The sequence below is a fragment of the Sciurus carolinensis genome, chromosome 4 (genome assembly GCF_902686445.1).
Source record: "Sciurus carolinensis chromosome 4, mSciCar1.2, whole genome shotgun sequence".
Classification (NCBI taxonomy): domain Eukaryota; kingdom Metazoa; phylum Chordata; class Mammalia; order Rodentia; family Sciuridae; genus Sciurus; species Sciurus carolinensis.
The window spans coordinates 64,195,382-64,210,963 of record NC_062216.1 but is presented as its reverse complement, the minus strand read 5'-3'; the positions used below and the strand labels follow the sequence as shown (position 1 = coordinate 64,210,963).

The 15,582-nt window shown below is 44.0% G+C and overlaps 1 protein-coding gene across 2 annotated transcripts in view; it reads right to left on the bottom strand.

The window, feature by feature from the left end:
• Positions 1–12,604, bottom strand: part of Bid (BH3 interacting domain death agonist) — a 41,151-nt gene extending 28,547 nt beyond the window's left edge. For both annotated transcript variants that reach the window (XM_047548519.1, XM_047548520.1), the window contains exon 1: positions 12,457–12,604. The gene's annotated coding sequence lies outside the window, so the exon portion shown is untranslated. The remainder of the gene's footprint in view (positions 1–12,456) is intronic.
• Between the last annotated feature and the right edge of the window lie 2,978 nt (positions 12,605–15,582).

Here is a 15,582-nt window from a genome sequence, read left to right as displayed (position 1 = left end):
GTATTCTGTAATAAATTGAGTGCAGGGATACTTGTAGTCCCAGCTACTAGACAGGCTGAAGTTTGAGGCTAACTTGGGCAACATAGCAACACCCCATCTCTAAAATAAATAAGTAAATTAAATAAAAAATTCACAACAATATGAACATTATTTATGTCATTATCTCACAAGGGTATAGTAGAGTTTTCTAGAGGCTGGAAGATAAGGATATTCTAATAGTCTGAGAAGCTAGATGTCTTCTATTCACCCAAATACTTAAGAAATTTACAAAATAACATGAAACCATGCTGTTCTTATTGAGAAGAAAAAGTAGTAAAGTAGTTATTGTTACAGCTATTTATGTTAACAAGCAATTTCATACATTTCAAATGACAATATGCATTTAAAATTTTTGTTTTAGTTTAACATAGGAAATATCAGTAGATAAAATCCACTTAATTAAAAGGTATTTTGGTTTCTCAGTAATTTTTATGTATAAAAGAGGTCTGGAAACCAAGAAGTCTGAAGAAATATACTGCTCCTTTTCTTTGAAAAATAAAAGCATATCCACATTAATATCCATATTAGTTATAATTATTATAAGTAATAAATAGTTATAATAGTTGTAATGAACTGGGAGGTGACAACTGGAGAGCTATCTGTCACATACAAGCATTTTAGCAGATGCTGATGAACACATATAACACAACTTTTTATAGCTATACATGTTCTTTTTATGCTTTCTTTTTTCTTCTTTGGTACCTGGAATTGAACCCAGGGTTGCTTAACCACTGAGCCACATCCCAGCCCTTTTTGTGTTTTATTTTGAGACAGAGTCTCCCTGAGTTGCTGAGACTGGCTTTAAACTTGTGATCCTCCTGCCTCAGCCTCTCAGTCGCTGGGATTACAGGTACCAGCTCATTTCATTTTCTTTAAGTAAAAAGTACATTCATTAATACCAGCCAAAGATAAAACCTCTTTAGAAATTAAAAAAAGTTTAAAAGCACATGCCTGTAATCCCAGTGATTCGAGAAGCTGAGGCAGAAGGATCACAAATTCAAGGCCAGCCTCAGCAACTCAGGGAGGCCCTTTCTCAAAATAAAATATATAAAAAGGTCTGGGGATGTAACTCAGTGGTAAAGTGCCCTGGGTTCAATCCCTGATGACAAAACAAACAAACAAACAAACAAAAAACCCACAGTCTAAAAGTTATGCCTGATAACCAATGTTTTGGCATTCTGTCTTAGAAATTAAGTAGATATATAATGATAACTCATCAATTAATTCAGTTTTTAAGTTATCTAAAGCTTTACCTTTGAATACTATTAAAATAAAAACATTATCAGGGTTGGGGATGCAGCTTGGTGACAGCATAGTACTTGGCATACATGAGTTCCAGGTTTTGATCCCCAGAACCAAAATAATTAAAATGAAAGCACTGTCAGAATGATTCAATTTAACTAAATGCAAATTTACAATTTTTATAGTGTTAAACCTTAAGAGTAATGTTAGCGAGGCACAGTGCTGCACACCTGTAATCCCAGCAACTGGGAGGCTAAGGCAGGAGGATCAAAAGTTCAAAGGCAACCTTGGCAACTTAGCCAGACTCTAAGGAACTTAGGGAGAACCTGTCTCAAAATAAAAAATAAAAAGGGCTATGGATGTGGCTCAGTGGTTAAGCACCCCTTGGTTCAATCCCTGGGTACCAAAAAAAACAAAAAAGAGTAATGTTAGCTGATTTAAGTAAATCTGTAGAAGTTTAAGGGGGCAGAAAGCAAGTAGAATAAAATGTATACTTGTGTATTGTATTCCCACCATGGGTGGGGCAGGGGGGTGTCCCAGGGAGGCTGGTAATGTAGCTCAGTGGTAGAGAGCTTGCCTAGCATGCATGAGGCCCTGGGTTTGATTCCCAGAACTGCAGAGAGAGAGAGAGAGAGAGAGAGAGACAGAGAGAGAACTGTAAAAAAAAAAAAAAAAAAAAAAAAAGTCCAATGCATTTAAATTATTAGAATTGCAATTTTCTTATTTTCTGGAAACAATAGAAATATTTGATTTACACAACAAACTAGCCATTCAGAATAGTGCACCTTTAATTTTAAGACATCTCCCAAACTCCCAATAATTAAAATGTTTTTCCACATTGACATAATATGAGGTAGAGTCCCTTCTAAATTACAGACACAGCTTCCATCACCAGATGTACAACTTCAGCTCAGATCAAGAATAAACCTAGAAACAGAAACATGCAGGCTCTGATGTCGAACAGATATCCTTCCTACTAGACTCAAAATTCTGAAATTGAGCTCAAAAGAGACTAAGGACACAAAGAATACATCCAGCAATCAGATTCTCTGTCATTTCTTTCTCTATTTTCAGATAATAGATCTCTTTCATCTGTCTATAAAGATGAACATATTTAAGACCATAAAACCGAATCCTTACAACCAATGAGGAATAATTTATCTGCCATGTATAATCAGAAACCAAGACAAAATACAAATTGGGCAGCAGGGCAGGCAGAGAAACTCAGTCAACAAACTTAGAAGTTCTATTGTCACTTGGAATTCACCTCTGGCAGCCAAGAAAAGACCAGGTGGATCCACTGGGTGTGCTTTTCAGTGGATGACCTCCAAAACTGCCGAAAGGAAGTTTAAAATAAACTGGGCTGGGATCGTAGCACAGTGGTAGAGCACTTGCCTAGCATGTGTGAAGCCCTGGGTTCAATTCTCAGCACTGCATATAAATAAATAAAAAATAAAGGTCCATGGACAACTAAAATATATATAAATAAATTAATTAAAAAATAAAGGTATTGTTTCCATCTACAACTAAAAAAAAGTGAAACCATGACTTTGATATAAATATAAAATGACAAAATGAACATGTGTCAGAGATTTCATCTAGCTAATTAATTAATAAATGAAGGAACTGGTAGGATGCTTCAACCATTCTAGGATTGCTAGGTGCCTGCCAGTTCTAATACCCACTTCCATGGACATAAAACTAACAGTACAGAGCTGCAAGAAGACAATCTCTGGCCTTTGTTGGGGTGTGGTCTTCAAGCCCTTAGGTGTTCACAGACCTAGACTTTTCCTTTCCAGTCTCTAGGACCACAGTTTGCCTTTGTGTATTGACACAGTTTGGTTGGAGGGACTTTTTCTGACACTTTCAACCTAAAAATATACATGAGGTAGGCCACACTTCCAATCTTTCAACCAAAGTGGAATTCACAGGAAAGAAGCAGCTGGCATTTAGAGCAACTCCTTTGTACCTAGGCTAATCTGAGCTCCCGGGCCCTGGAATCCTTTCTACAGACTGGTGAGATTTCTTAGAAATGCAAATGATCTCTTTCTACTCTGTCCTGCTACCCCACTTCATTTTCAAGGGCATGGGAACTACTTATCTAATCACCCAATGGTTTTCAATTTTGGCTGCAACTGGAACCAGTGAGGAAGCTGTTAAACATACCGATTCAGCATGATCTTACACATAGAAAAGCCCAAAGAATTCACTAAAAAACTACTGGGACGATAACATGAGTAAAGCAAAGTGCAGGAAATAAGCATTTTCAGAATCCATTGTATTTCTATTGTAATTTTTTTTTTTTGTGGTGCTGGGGATTGAACCCAGGGCCTTGTGCTTGCAAGGTAAGCACTCTACGGACTGAGCCATCTCCCCAGCCCTCCACTGTATTTCTATACACTAACAATAAACAATCCAGAAATTAAGGAAACAATTGCATTTGTGCCAGGTGTAGTGGCACTAGCCTGTAATCCCAGGCAATTTGAGAGGCTGAGGCAAAAGGATCACAAGTTCAAGACCAGTCTCAGAAATTTAGCAAAGGCATTAAGCAACTTACAGAGACCTTGTCTCAAAATAAAAAATAAAAAGGGCTGTGGATGTGGCTCAGTGGTTAAGCACCCGGGGTTCAATCCCCAGTAATAGAGAGAGAGAGAGAGAGAGAGAGAGAGAGAGAGAGAGAGAGAGAGAGAGAGAGAGAGAGAAAGAAGAGAAGAGAAGAGAAGAGAAGAGAAGAGAAGAGAAGAGAAGAGAAGAGAAGAGAAGAGAAAACAGCAGCTGGGAACTGAGAGTATAGTTCAGTGGTAGAGCACTTCCCCAGCCATGTACAAGGCTCTGGGTTCAATCCCTAACACTGAGATACATACTTTTATACATGTATACATACATATTGCAGCTGAAGGAGGGTACCTTCTTTACCAGGTAACTTGGAACATCCCCTCATGAGGGTCTGTGGCACCACCAGGCCCACATAAGTCAGCCATTCTGGATGTCAAGGGCCTCCAAGACCTAATCTCCTGCTTCCAGGTCCTGTGCTTCTCAAAGGCCTGTGGACACTGAATGGGGCAAGATGGGCCAGCAGGGAGGGAGACAGATGTCCCAGAGGCACTCCAAAATGTCTACATGAGCTTTTGTCCTACTGCCTTGCCCCTAAACTCTTTTTACCTTCTTTTTAGAGCTTAGTCAAGGAGGAAAACGAGATATTGCGAGGGCTAAAGCAGAGCACAGAACCTAAGCAGACAGGCGGTTGCTACCCCACTGTGCTTGGTCTAGAGTGGGCAAGGAACAAGGGAGCCAGCTGGCATAGACAGAAGAGCCTGCACTGGGTATCAGCAGTCCTGTCTCCCAAGCTCTGGCAGAAAACTTTCTTTCTCCAACTGTGAAAGGGGTCAATGACTTATATCAGGGTGCAGAAGGGGGAATAGGTCAGACTGCTAGAACATGAAAAGATGCAGCTGGCACAGTCATCTCACAGACATCTCTCACAGTTGTCTCTAGAGATGTTCTCCCACGTGGGCCCCAAATTCAGCTCCCTGGTCAGCAAGGTAAGGATTTTGGAGGTGAGAGGTCTCCAAGGTTCCTAGCAGATCAGGGCAGAAAACATGGCATTACGTAGAGGGTGGACCCTTGGGGGCCAGGTGGTCTCACAGCATGCTAGAAAGGTTCTAGAGAAGTTTCAGTCAAGATATTTCTATCTCCTCAACCACACAAGGGCCTGCCTTGATGGATTCCAGGCTCCCCAGATGGTGCTTAGCCTGGCTGTATTCTCTCTACCTCCTACACACACATATAAAGGCAGCTGAGTCAGGAAGAAAGGAGATGGTCCTAAATGCAGCGACTACCCCAGAACTCAAAGCTTAGGGTTCTCCCGTTGAACTCCACAGGTGGCCTTCTGTTCCTTATTTCCAAGGAGATGAATGCCCAGTGCAGGAGCCTCTCCAGCCCCCTCTAATGCCAGATCCAACTTATGTTAATAACATATTGGCAGATGTTATGTTAATAATACATTGGCTGAGCTGAGTGAGGCTGTGGGTGGGGTGTGACTCATTCACCCAGCTGGCCTGTGTGCTGAACTGAGGCACTCAGATATTTTGAGATATCAAAATCAGAGTTCCTCAGTCAGTAGGTCATTCTCGCAGACATTCTCCCAGGAAGGATACATGCCTACCACCTCATCTTCATGCCAAAGCCCCCAAATGCTTCTCTTCCTGGTTCTGGAGTCCCTGTTCCTATCCAGTACTCCTACTGCCCTCAAATCTTAATGGATCTTCAGTCCACCCACTCTGACCTCATCTGGCTCTCCCTATAGAAACAGCTGAACCCCAGAGAAGCCCACTGAGTTTGTCTGCATGTTAAGAGGCTCAAGCCGGGCTAGGGAGATAGCTCAGTTGGTAGAGTGCTTGCCTTGTAAGCACAAGGCCCTGGGTTCGATCCCTAGCACTCAAAAAAAAAAAAAAAAGTTGTCCATGCCCCTAACCCCTGCTGAAGATGGAGATTTGAGACAGAATAGATTACCTCTACCTTCCTTTCTGCTAGCTTTGAATAAATCCGTTTTAAACCTGTTTTCTTCCAGCAACTTCTGTTTCCAGAGCTTTAGTGGAGTTGATGTGGGTTTAGTGGGACATAGCCCCATTGTAAGATGAGGAGTATCTGTATACAGGTATGCAAATTAAACCAAATATGGATACAGAGATGCCTAATAACAAAAATACAAGAACATTATTGCAGCCAGGTATTGCCAGTAGCATGCCTGTATTGCCTGTGACATGGGAAGCTGAGGCAGGAGGACTGCAAGTTCAAAGCCAGTCTCAGCAACTTAAGTGAGGCCCTAATCAACTTAGCAAGAACCCATCTTAAAAAACAAAAAAGAAAAGAAAAAAAGAAAAAGGTTGAGTGATAGTGTCTCTGGGTTCAATCCTCAGTACCACACACACAAAAGAACATTATTGCTGGCCTGTAACAAGGGCTTAAGACTCTTCACTTTTGCCTGCATATGTTCAATGGATAACTAGTAACTAAAAATAGGATTAAAAACGTGGCAACTCAGCCTCCATTTTGCATCTATCTCCTCTGCTCTGAGTCACCCTGGATTCCAGGAATAGGTCTGATTAGTAAACATCTTCTGATGAGTAAAACTCCTTCCCTCCCCTTTCCAATAAGAAATAGCAACTTTCTTATTGCTGACAAGACCCTCACTGATCAATGTGGATATAATGGACCAGACCACACCTGACCAAAATTATAAGAGAAACTTAAAGAGGCAATGATTCTTTACTTAGACCTGAAGATGCTCAATGGGTAACTAAAAGTAGGGTTAAGTTGGCATCTCTGCCTTCATTTTTTATCTGTCTCCTTTATCACCTTCAACTTTGTGATCTGCTCAGCTCCACATATCGGCATGATAATCATTTAAGGAATGTTCATCTAAAAACTGGTAATAGAACTAAATCTACCTAACCTATCTCATCCCCCTTAAAGACTGAGGCAAGATTTGTGGAAATATCCTGTTTTAGAACCTTGGAGTGGTACCTAGAACCTCCAGTCATTTCCCTACACCTTGCAGGAACCGCAGAGCTTTGCCGGCAAGTCACCCTATAATGAAACTGCCCTCTCCTAAGCAGAAACAATTGTCTCATGGGCACCAAATTGTCTCCTTTCAGGATAATCTGATAAACATACTGAGCAACAAATGGAGATGGCCTCTTCAGGTGACAAGGACGTCTTTTGAGTCACCTCACAGAATCAGAAATGAGATAATGATCAACCAGACCATAGTTTGACCAAGGCTGCTTGATTATATATAACTCTTGCCCTTGCCCCAATTCTTCCTCTGTTTAAGCCTAAAGCATCAGGAAGCATGTCATTTTGCCTTCCCTGGAGTCAGGTCTCTCTCCTAGGACTCTGGTAGTAAGATTAACCCCCTTTGTTAGTTTTGCGAACCCTCTAGCTATGCAAACCCCCAATCCTTGCCTTTTTTTTCTTTTTCTGTTCCTGGGGATAGAACCCAGGGGTGCCTTACAACTGAGCTATACCCCTAGCACTTTTTGTTATTTTGAGACAGGGTCTTACAACATTTGCCCATGCTGGCCTAGAACACGTGATTCTCTTGCTTTAGCTTACTGACTCACTGGGATTATAGGCATGAGCCACCATGCCTGGCCCTCACTCTGCTTTCTATAAAACCACAAAGTAATTGCCATCCCCTCAAAGGCAAGGCTAAGGATGTGGGTCCTCTGATCTTCCCAGTGCACCTACACTGATTCGAGTTCCTTTCCTCTTTTCACCATTATTTTTGTTTGGTTTGTGGGGCGGGTGGCCAGACCTGATTTATTGGGACCCATCTCCCTACTCCAGTAGCAGCCTCAGATAAAAGTTCATGGCCAAGGGTCCATATCAGACAAGTTGGACTGTCCCTGCCCGTCTACCCACACATTGCATTTGGAACTCCAAAGGTCAGCCTACCCCCACCCCACCCACCCCGGACACAGCACTGATTTTCTTCCTCTGAAGAAAGAGGACTGGTAAGCAAATAAGGAAGGAACCCAAACCTAAGGTAGATGGCAATCTGCTCTGCTGGTCACCAGCACAGCCATCAGCATGGATGATCCCATCCAGTCAGCAGGCTGGGGGATCCCATGCAGATGTAGAAGTTCAGGCAGGAAGCTCTACAGAAAGCTCGATGGTGGCTGCCCCACTTCTGTGCCTCTCACTCCTGGGCCACAACTGCCACGAAAACCACCCCACCCCTTTCACTATGGCAGAATGTCTTTCCAGTTACTCTGCATACCTGAGAGCAACCAACACCCTCTTTAAGTCTGGTCTATGATCCAGGTGGTCTTTTCTCTTTCAAAACTCCTCCTCCCTGCAGAAGCCTATGACCCCAGTTACTCAGGAGGGGAGGCAGGAGGATTGCAAGTTCAAGGCAAGTCTGGACAATTTATTGAGACCCTCTCAAACTAAAAAATTTAAAAGGGCTAAAAGGGCTGGGGTGTAGCTCAGTGATAGAGCAGCCCAGTTTCAATACCTAGTACGGAACAAACAAACAACAACAAAAAACTTGCTTCCTCCCAAGCTCACAAAATTTAAGAATGTCCCTTTGTATTACTGATAGGGGAGGGTAATTTAAACAAAACACTTCTTTCTTCCTTTTCTTTCTTTCTCCTTGTCCTTTATTTCTGCAGTCCTAAGGGTGGAACCAGGGCCTCAGGCATGCCAGGCATGCTAGTGCTCTACCACTGAGACACACCCCAGCTCTTCCACTTCTGATTTGGTGGTATCTTTTACAGAAAAGATCAAGGGTACAACACCCATAAAGCCAACCAGGAATTCAATTTTCAAGGCAGGAGCACTTCCAGAAATGATTGCTTAAGATTCATTTACCTTTTATTTAAAACATTACAATTTAGCCCAACAGAGGCAGATAGAGAAGAGACAAAAGAGGGGGGCAAAGACTGAGTTGCAGGTAGAGGGTTTTGGGAATCTGCCAGGGTGGTTCTTGGGTAAAAATTCCACCAAGGGGGTCCTCTCCTATGCACATCACCTAGCTGCCTCCTAGGGGCTAGCAAGGGAGGAGTCGACCAAAAGTCCATGGTGGCTGGGGCAGGTCAGTGGTAGAGGACTTTCCTAGCATGTGCCAAGTTATGGGTTGATCTCCAGCAAAAAAAGAAAGGCTATAGGTTATGGTCATTTTCTCTGCCCTCACTCCTGAATGTCTAACAGGCATGAAGGTGATCAGGTAGGTGGGTTGCATTTAAATAGTGGAACAGAGAGAAGCCTCTGAGGTTGGCATTTATTAATGGGGCCCTGGAGTCTTAATTCTTCAGTTGTGGCCCTGGAAAAATTATCTAACTCCTCTTTGTCTACATTTCCCCATCTGAAGACTGGTGATGCTATATAATTTCTGATTATTATAAAACTCATATAAATTAACAGATACACATATGTAGCAGGTGAGGTGGTAGTTGCTTATAGTGCCAGTCACTCAGGAGGCTGAGGCAGTAGGATCACCTAAGTTCAGGAGTTCAAGATTAACCAGGGCAACATAGAGACCTCAAAACAAAAACAAAACCCCACAAATATATCCTCTGTGTATGAGGCACTCTGTATGTTATGGTTGGTTACATCCCCAATCCTTTCAGCCTCAATTAGCTATCTTCGTTAGACCTATCAGTGGCTTTAAACAAGGATACATGTGGCCTCTGAAAGTAACCAGCCAGATGGGGCAGCCAAGGAGCTGTTAATCATGGAGACCACATGGGGTGAGCAGGGTCAGACATACCAGCTGGTCTCAGGGGCACTGCAGGACTGTGCTGACCTTCACAGCTGCAGCCTGGCCAGAGATGCTGCCACAGAATGTGCTTCTAGTAGTAGCCACTGCTCTATAGCCCGACTCCTTGCCGATTGAGCCAACACCCTTGGTATTGTAATGGTGGTCCACTTTATGCTTTGAAAATAACCCTTGCTGCTCTGCCACTGCAACTGATTTTTAAAATGGACATGTTTCTTGGGGCTCAGTTGGTAGAGTACCACAAAACAAACAAACACACAAAAAAGGACATGTTTCTCTTCCTCTCTTCACCTCCCTAATCTCAGGGGAAACAGGATTACCTTTCTTCCCCATCCTATGCAGAATTATTTGTCCCTGAATACACACCCACCATAGGAATGAAGTAATCCAGACTTTGGGAATGGTACCAGAAGATCTCAGAAATGACTGCCTCCCAAATTAACAAGTGAATTCAACTCCAGACAGAGGACACTGTAGCCTTTGAGTCACCTCTTTAAAAGTCCCCTGTTCCTGCTGATATGCAGAATCACAGCCTCTGGGACAGGAGTTCCTTGTGTTTCTCCTTTGCTAGCAAAGCAATAAACCTTGTTTTTCCTTTTTCTCAAAACCATATTGTCATGATTGGATTGGCATCAGGGACAAGGACAGAGTGTTTGGCAAGTTTTACCACCAAGACTTAGTCCCTGAGCAAGATGGCTGCTTGGCTTTGAAAACTGATGGTTACAGTCTCCTGTTTGGTCTCCAACCCCTCCACCTTGCTAGAAAGAGGACAACAGGGAATATCACTTGATGCCTTTGACAAGGTCGAGAATGCTGGCTCCATCATTAAACCTCCATCCCCCTCCCTCAGTCCTCCACCTTCCTTCTGAGTCCAGGGGTCTGGGTATGGCTGGCTCTCCTGGCAAGGCCCACTTGTATCATTTGCAAATAAGTGGAACTTATAGCTCCTCCTCAGGAATTCTGTGCACTGCCCTGATTCTTGTTTTCTCTTTCTGGAAAGCTCCTATGCATCTTTCAGAGCTCCCAATAGTCTGGCCTTCTCTGCCAGTCCTATCCAACTGCAGATCAATTATAGGAATATGTCCCTGCATTTTCTTCTTAGCACCAACCATCACCATAACTGCATCCTTATGTTATCATAGTAGCTAGTCTTAGATCTCCATTCATGAGACAGCACTTTGTTCCTCAGGAACCCAAGCCCAAGTGAGATGCCTGTTTTTTTTTGTTTGTTTGTTTGTATGTTTTAAGATTTTGCAACATGTTATTTTATAACTTAAAAAAATTTTTTTAGTTGTAGATGGACACAATACTTATATTTATTTATTTTTATGTGATGTTGAGGATCTAACCCAGTGCCTCACATGTACTAGCCAAGTGCTCTACCACTGAGCCACAAACCCAGCCAGAGATGCTTTTTAACCTCACCTATGAAGTGCTGACCCTACTCCCGTTCACTCATTGGACAGGAGGGTCAGAAGAAGCAAGGACACACTAGGCTGCATGTAAGGCTTGGCATGTATCCTTCTCCCAGCAAGGTCCGCCTCACTAGAGTTTGGGGCTCACTCCTGCTCCTATTTATCCCTGGCTCCCAGACCATATTCTCTTCCAGATGCATTCATGGTTGACTCCCAGGGGATGTCAGGTTATCCTCAGGGTCTGCCCCAAGATGGCAAAGCCCCATTCAAGGAAGCCCTCCCCATCTCAGAGCTTGCCAAGTGCCCTGAACTGGTGGAGATGGAATGTGGAAAAACCACATCCTTTTTGCAGCTTCCACCAGCTCCCTTCCATAGCAGGTCAGCTGAGTCACTGGCTTTGAAGGAACAGAGATATCCTAGAAGATCAGTCAAGTCTAGCCACGGGATAAGTCAGGGAGCTCTGGGTTGGATCCCCAGGTCTGCCAGATGAAGGCCAATCCCATCCTAGAAGGCCCAGTCCACACGCAAAGCTACAGAGCCCTTCCCTGTGTTCCTCAGGTCATTCCCTCACTGCCAACTCTGGTTCAATCCTGACACTAGCACCAGCTGCATATTCATAATTGTTGAATAAGTGAATAAATGAATGAATGAATGAACGAATGAACAAACCCTTGCTAACTCAGCTACTGGGTGGCTGAGAGCTTCAGGACTCTCCAGGGTCTCCAAGTGGCCCTGTTGGCTGCCACTCTGGTCACATTTGCAGAGTTGAGGAATTCTGAACTCTGAGGCATCAGCAAGTATAGGGTAAGTGCCCTGGGCTGGAGTTCAAGATCTACATCTGAGATGAAGTTCCAGACCTGCCGCAGAACTTGTGTGTGACCAGCACCTGTCCCTTCCTGTCAGCTTTCTCATACCTGGAGGTGGTCATGGATTCCCAGTGGAGGTGTCTGATGTCTCGCCCCTCTCTGCGCTCCCAAGCACCTGCAGGTGAGAGGCACAGCCCTCTGCATACCGCCTGCGACGCCAAAGTCCACGTGAAGAGAAGGCAACAAAACCTGAACCTGCCGCTCAAAAGGAGGGCCTCCGGGCCACGGAAGAGAACCACGGGGTTCCGCTCCCTCTTCCCGGGCCCCTGCTGCGGGGCGGGCACTGTAGATCGGGAAGCGCTCAGCCGTGTGCGGACCGCCCACGGAGGGGCTGGGCAGAAGTGAGGTTGGCTGCGGGGCTGGCCCACGTCGGGGCAGGAGGCTCTCACGCGACGCCAGGCGCACGCAGAGCGGCCGGGTGCTCCGGAAGGTACTTTAAGTTTCGCGCCTCCCCAGCCTTCCTCTGGTCCCGCCCCAAGGCGCAGGCAGACCGGGACCGACCCGGGGACCGCGCGTGGAGTGTCCCAACCTGGGTTCCGCGCAGATCCCTTAGAGGGCTCCGGACCCGGGAACGCAGGATCCGGATGCTCAAGAGCCAAGGCATACTCACCACCCAGACGCCGCGCGGTAAGCCAGGCGCAGGTCTCGTTCGTACCAAGGCAGAGTCCCCGAGGAACGCGGAGACAGCTAGGACACCTCCCGGATGACCAGCTTCCGTTCCTCGCGCCCACACTCGGCGCCCCGCCTCCGACCGCGCCGCCCCGCCCCGACGCGCCTCCAGCCTGCCTACTGGGAAATTGATTGCAGGCCTGGCTGGGAGTGAGCGAGAAAGGGGAATCCCGGAGCCGGTTGGGGAGGTCCCCAAATCCGGGGCTTTGTCCCGCGACAAGGGCTGCCAGGTACCTGATTCTGGCCCTGCACAAAAACTGGTAGCAGTGAAAATGACGTTGGCTTCACTCATCTCATGCCAGGGTTGGCATCTTCAGACTGTTGTTATCGCTGTCACGTTTGACCACTTACTCCCGCGATGCCAGGACAATTCCTAATGCCTCTGATGAGGAACTGCTTTCGGTGTCCTCCCAGGCTATTTTGGGACAGCTTCTGGAGAGGCAGTTCCTCGATCCTCAAGGAACCTGAGAGAGTGGAAAAGACAAGATGCAAAGCCATGTGGGGTGAAGACAATCTCCACTTGCCAGTTCCCTTGTCCAGATAGGCCCCACTACTGGGGCAGTACTGTGGCGTGGCACACCCCAAAGAACAACTACGTGTAAGGCCAACAAAAGAGAAACAGAAACAGAAAAATGAGTTTCTGAAAAGGTTGAGGAAGCAAATAGGACCAAGAAAGTTGCTGTAACAGAATGGAGGAATAGAAACCGAATTTGGGGGAGAAAAAAAAAAGAATGAAAAGAAATAGAACCCCCCCAAAAATCACATGGTTACAGAGTACCATAGGGATAATAAAATCACAAAGATTTTCTTCTTTGCCTTTGTTATTTTCAACTTTTCTGAAAATTATTGTGGCACTAATTTCACAAGGAATAAAATCTTATAGTAAAAATTATGTAAATAATTTGTTAAATTTAGGCAGCATTATCTATACTTCAAATTGATTTCTTTATCATAATTGCATATCCACATAAAGAATAAATAACAATATTTTAAATGGGGTTATCTCTGAGGTTCCTGGAAGTCAAAGCAAAAAAGAGATTAATTTTACAATTCCACAAAGAAAGGATGAAGCGCAATTTTCACACTGAATCAAACTTTATTGCTTAACTTTATGAAAGACATTTTTTGTTTTTTGGTTTTTTTTTCGGAACCCAGGGCCTCACAGGCTAGACAAATGAGCTCTACCACTGAGCCACATCCCTATCCCTTTTTATCACTCAACTTTAAATGAAGCTTCTGGTTTTCGTGTGCAGTTTAAGTTGACTGAAGTGTCAAAGAGACAGTCTAGGAATGTTGAATGAAAGCAAGTTTACTCAAATACATTTATTTCCTCTCCAAGTGACTGGTGTGAAGAGGACAATCCTCAGTAGGATGTCTAAGCTCACAAAACGAATGATCTCATCAGTGATACCAGCTCAACACTGTCCCCACAAAAGAAGAAAGGTGCAGTGACAGGCACCTTTGTACTGCACCTGGTATAAACACACACACATGAGCTAAAAGTGACTTCTGACCCAAGGTCTGGGGCCAGAATGTCTAGGGCCATACATTTCTAGTACCATATGTGGATCACCCATACTGAATCATGCTCCAGTAGTCGTTCCCAGGCCTTCACTGCATATTCTTGATGGAAGTTTAATTTCTAACAAATGCATATAACTAGTAATTCTTCCAGCCTCAATATTACTCAACTCTCCTCTTATTTTCATCACTTTCAATTGTTAAACTTTGTTTTTTTAAAAATTTTTTTATTGTGGATGAACACAATACCTTTATTTATTTATTAATTTGGTGCTGATTATTGAACCTAGGGACTTACACATGCTAGGCAAGCGCTCTACCACTGAGCCAAAAACCCAGCACTAATTGTTAAACTTTGAATGATAAATTGCATACTCCTGTGCCCTGTTAGGCCTCTGAATGTAATTTCTCTCTCTCTCTCTTTTTTTTTTTGTACTGGGACTTGAACCCAGGGGTGCTTAACCACTGAGTCACATGCCCAGCCCTTTTTATTTTATTTTATTTTTTGAGACAGTGTCTCACTAAGTTGCTTAGGGCCTTGCTGAATTGCTCAGGCTCGCTTTGAACTTGTGATCTTCCTGCCTCAGCCTCCCCAGCTGCTGGGATTACCACGCCTGACATAATTTTTTTTTCGAAGACTCAGGACCATCATTAAAAGCTTGGTCTCCTGTGCTGTGAAATACAGCTCCAGGCTATTGTGGAAACAGTCTCCATAAGAGCAAGCTGCTCACCAACCCTAATGTCCCCAGATATAGCTGGCATAGCTAGTATGCCTAGTATGCTATCACAAACATTTTTGTACTAATTTTTTTTTTTTCGTGAACATAGGCTTTCACTTCTCTTGAGTAAGACCCCTAGGAGTCATAGGGCTGGGGGATATTTAATTTAATTTTATTTTTTTCAGTCCTGGGAATTGAACTCAGGGGTGCTCTACCACTGAGTAACATCCCCAGCCTTTTTTTTTTTTTTTTTAGATAAGTTTTCACTAAATTACCCATGCTGGCCTCAAACTTCCTTTTCAACTGCCTCAGCCTCCATAGTAGCTGGGATTATAGGCACACACCACCATGCCTGACTGGGCTATTTAATGTTATTAGACAGTGCTGGTTTCCCAAAATATTTGTGCCATTTTGCACTACTACAAGTAATGTAGTTGCTCCAATGCCTCCTGTTGGCATACCCCCTATACTACCACCGCCACCAAGCCACCACTTCTCTCTTTTGGACTGTTGCAATAACTTCTTAACAGGTCCTCTTTCTTATACCTTGGTTCCCTAAATTCTTTCTTTTTTCTTTTTTATAAGAGGTCAGATTGTGTTGCTTTATATTTTTTGTTTGTTTTGCTGTGCTGGGGATCAAACCAGGGACTTGCATATGGTAGGCAAGAGCTCTACCATTGAGTTTCACTGCCACACAGCCTCTGACACTCTACTTTTTAATTCTTTTTAATTTTTTTCTTGCAGTCCTGGGGATTGAACCCAGGACCTTACTCCATATTCTTGTTAGGAGGAGTTTCATTTTTGCACATGCTGAACAAGTACTCTAC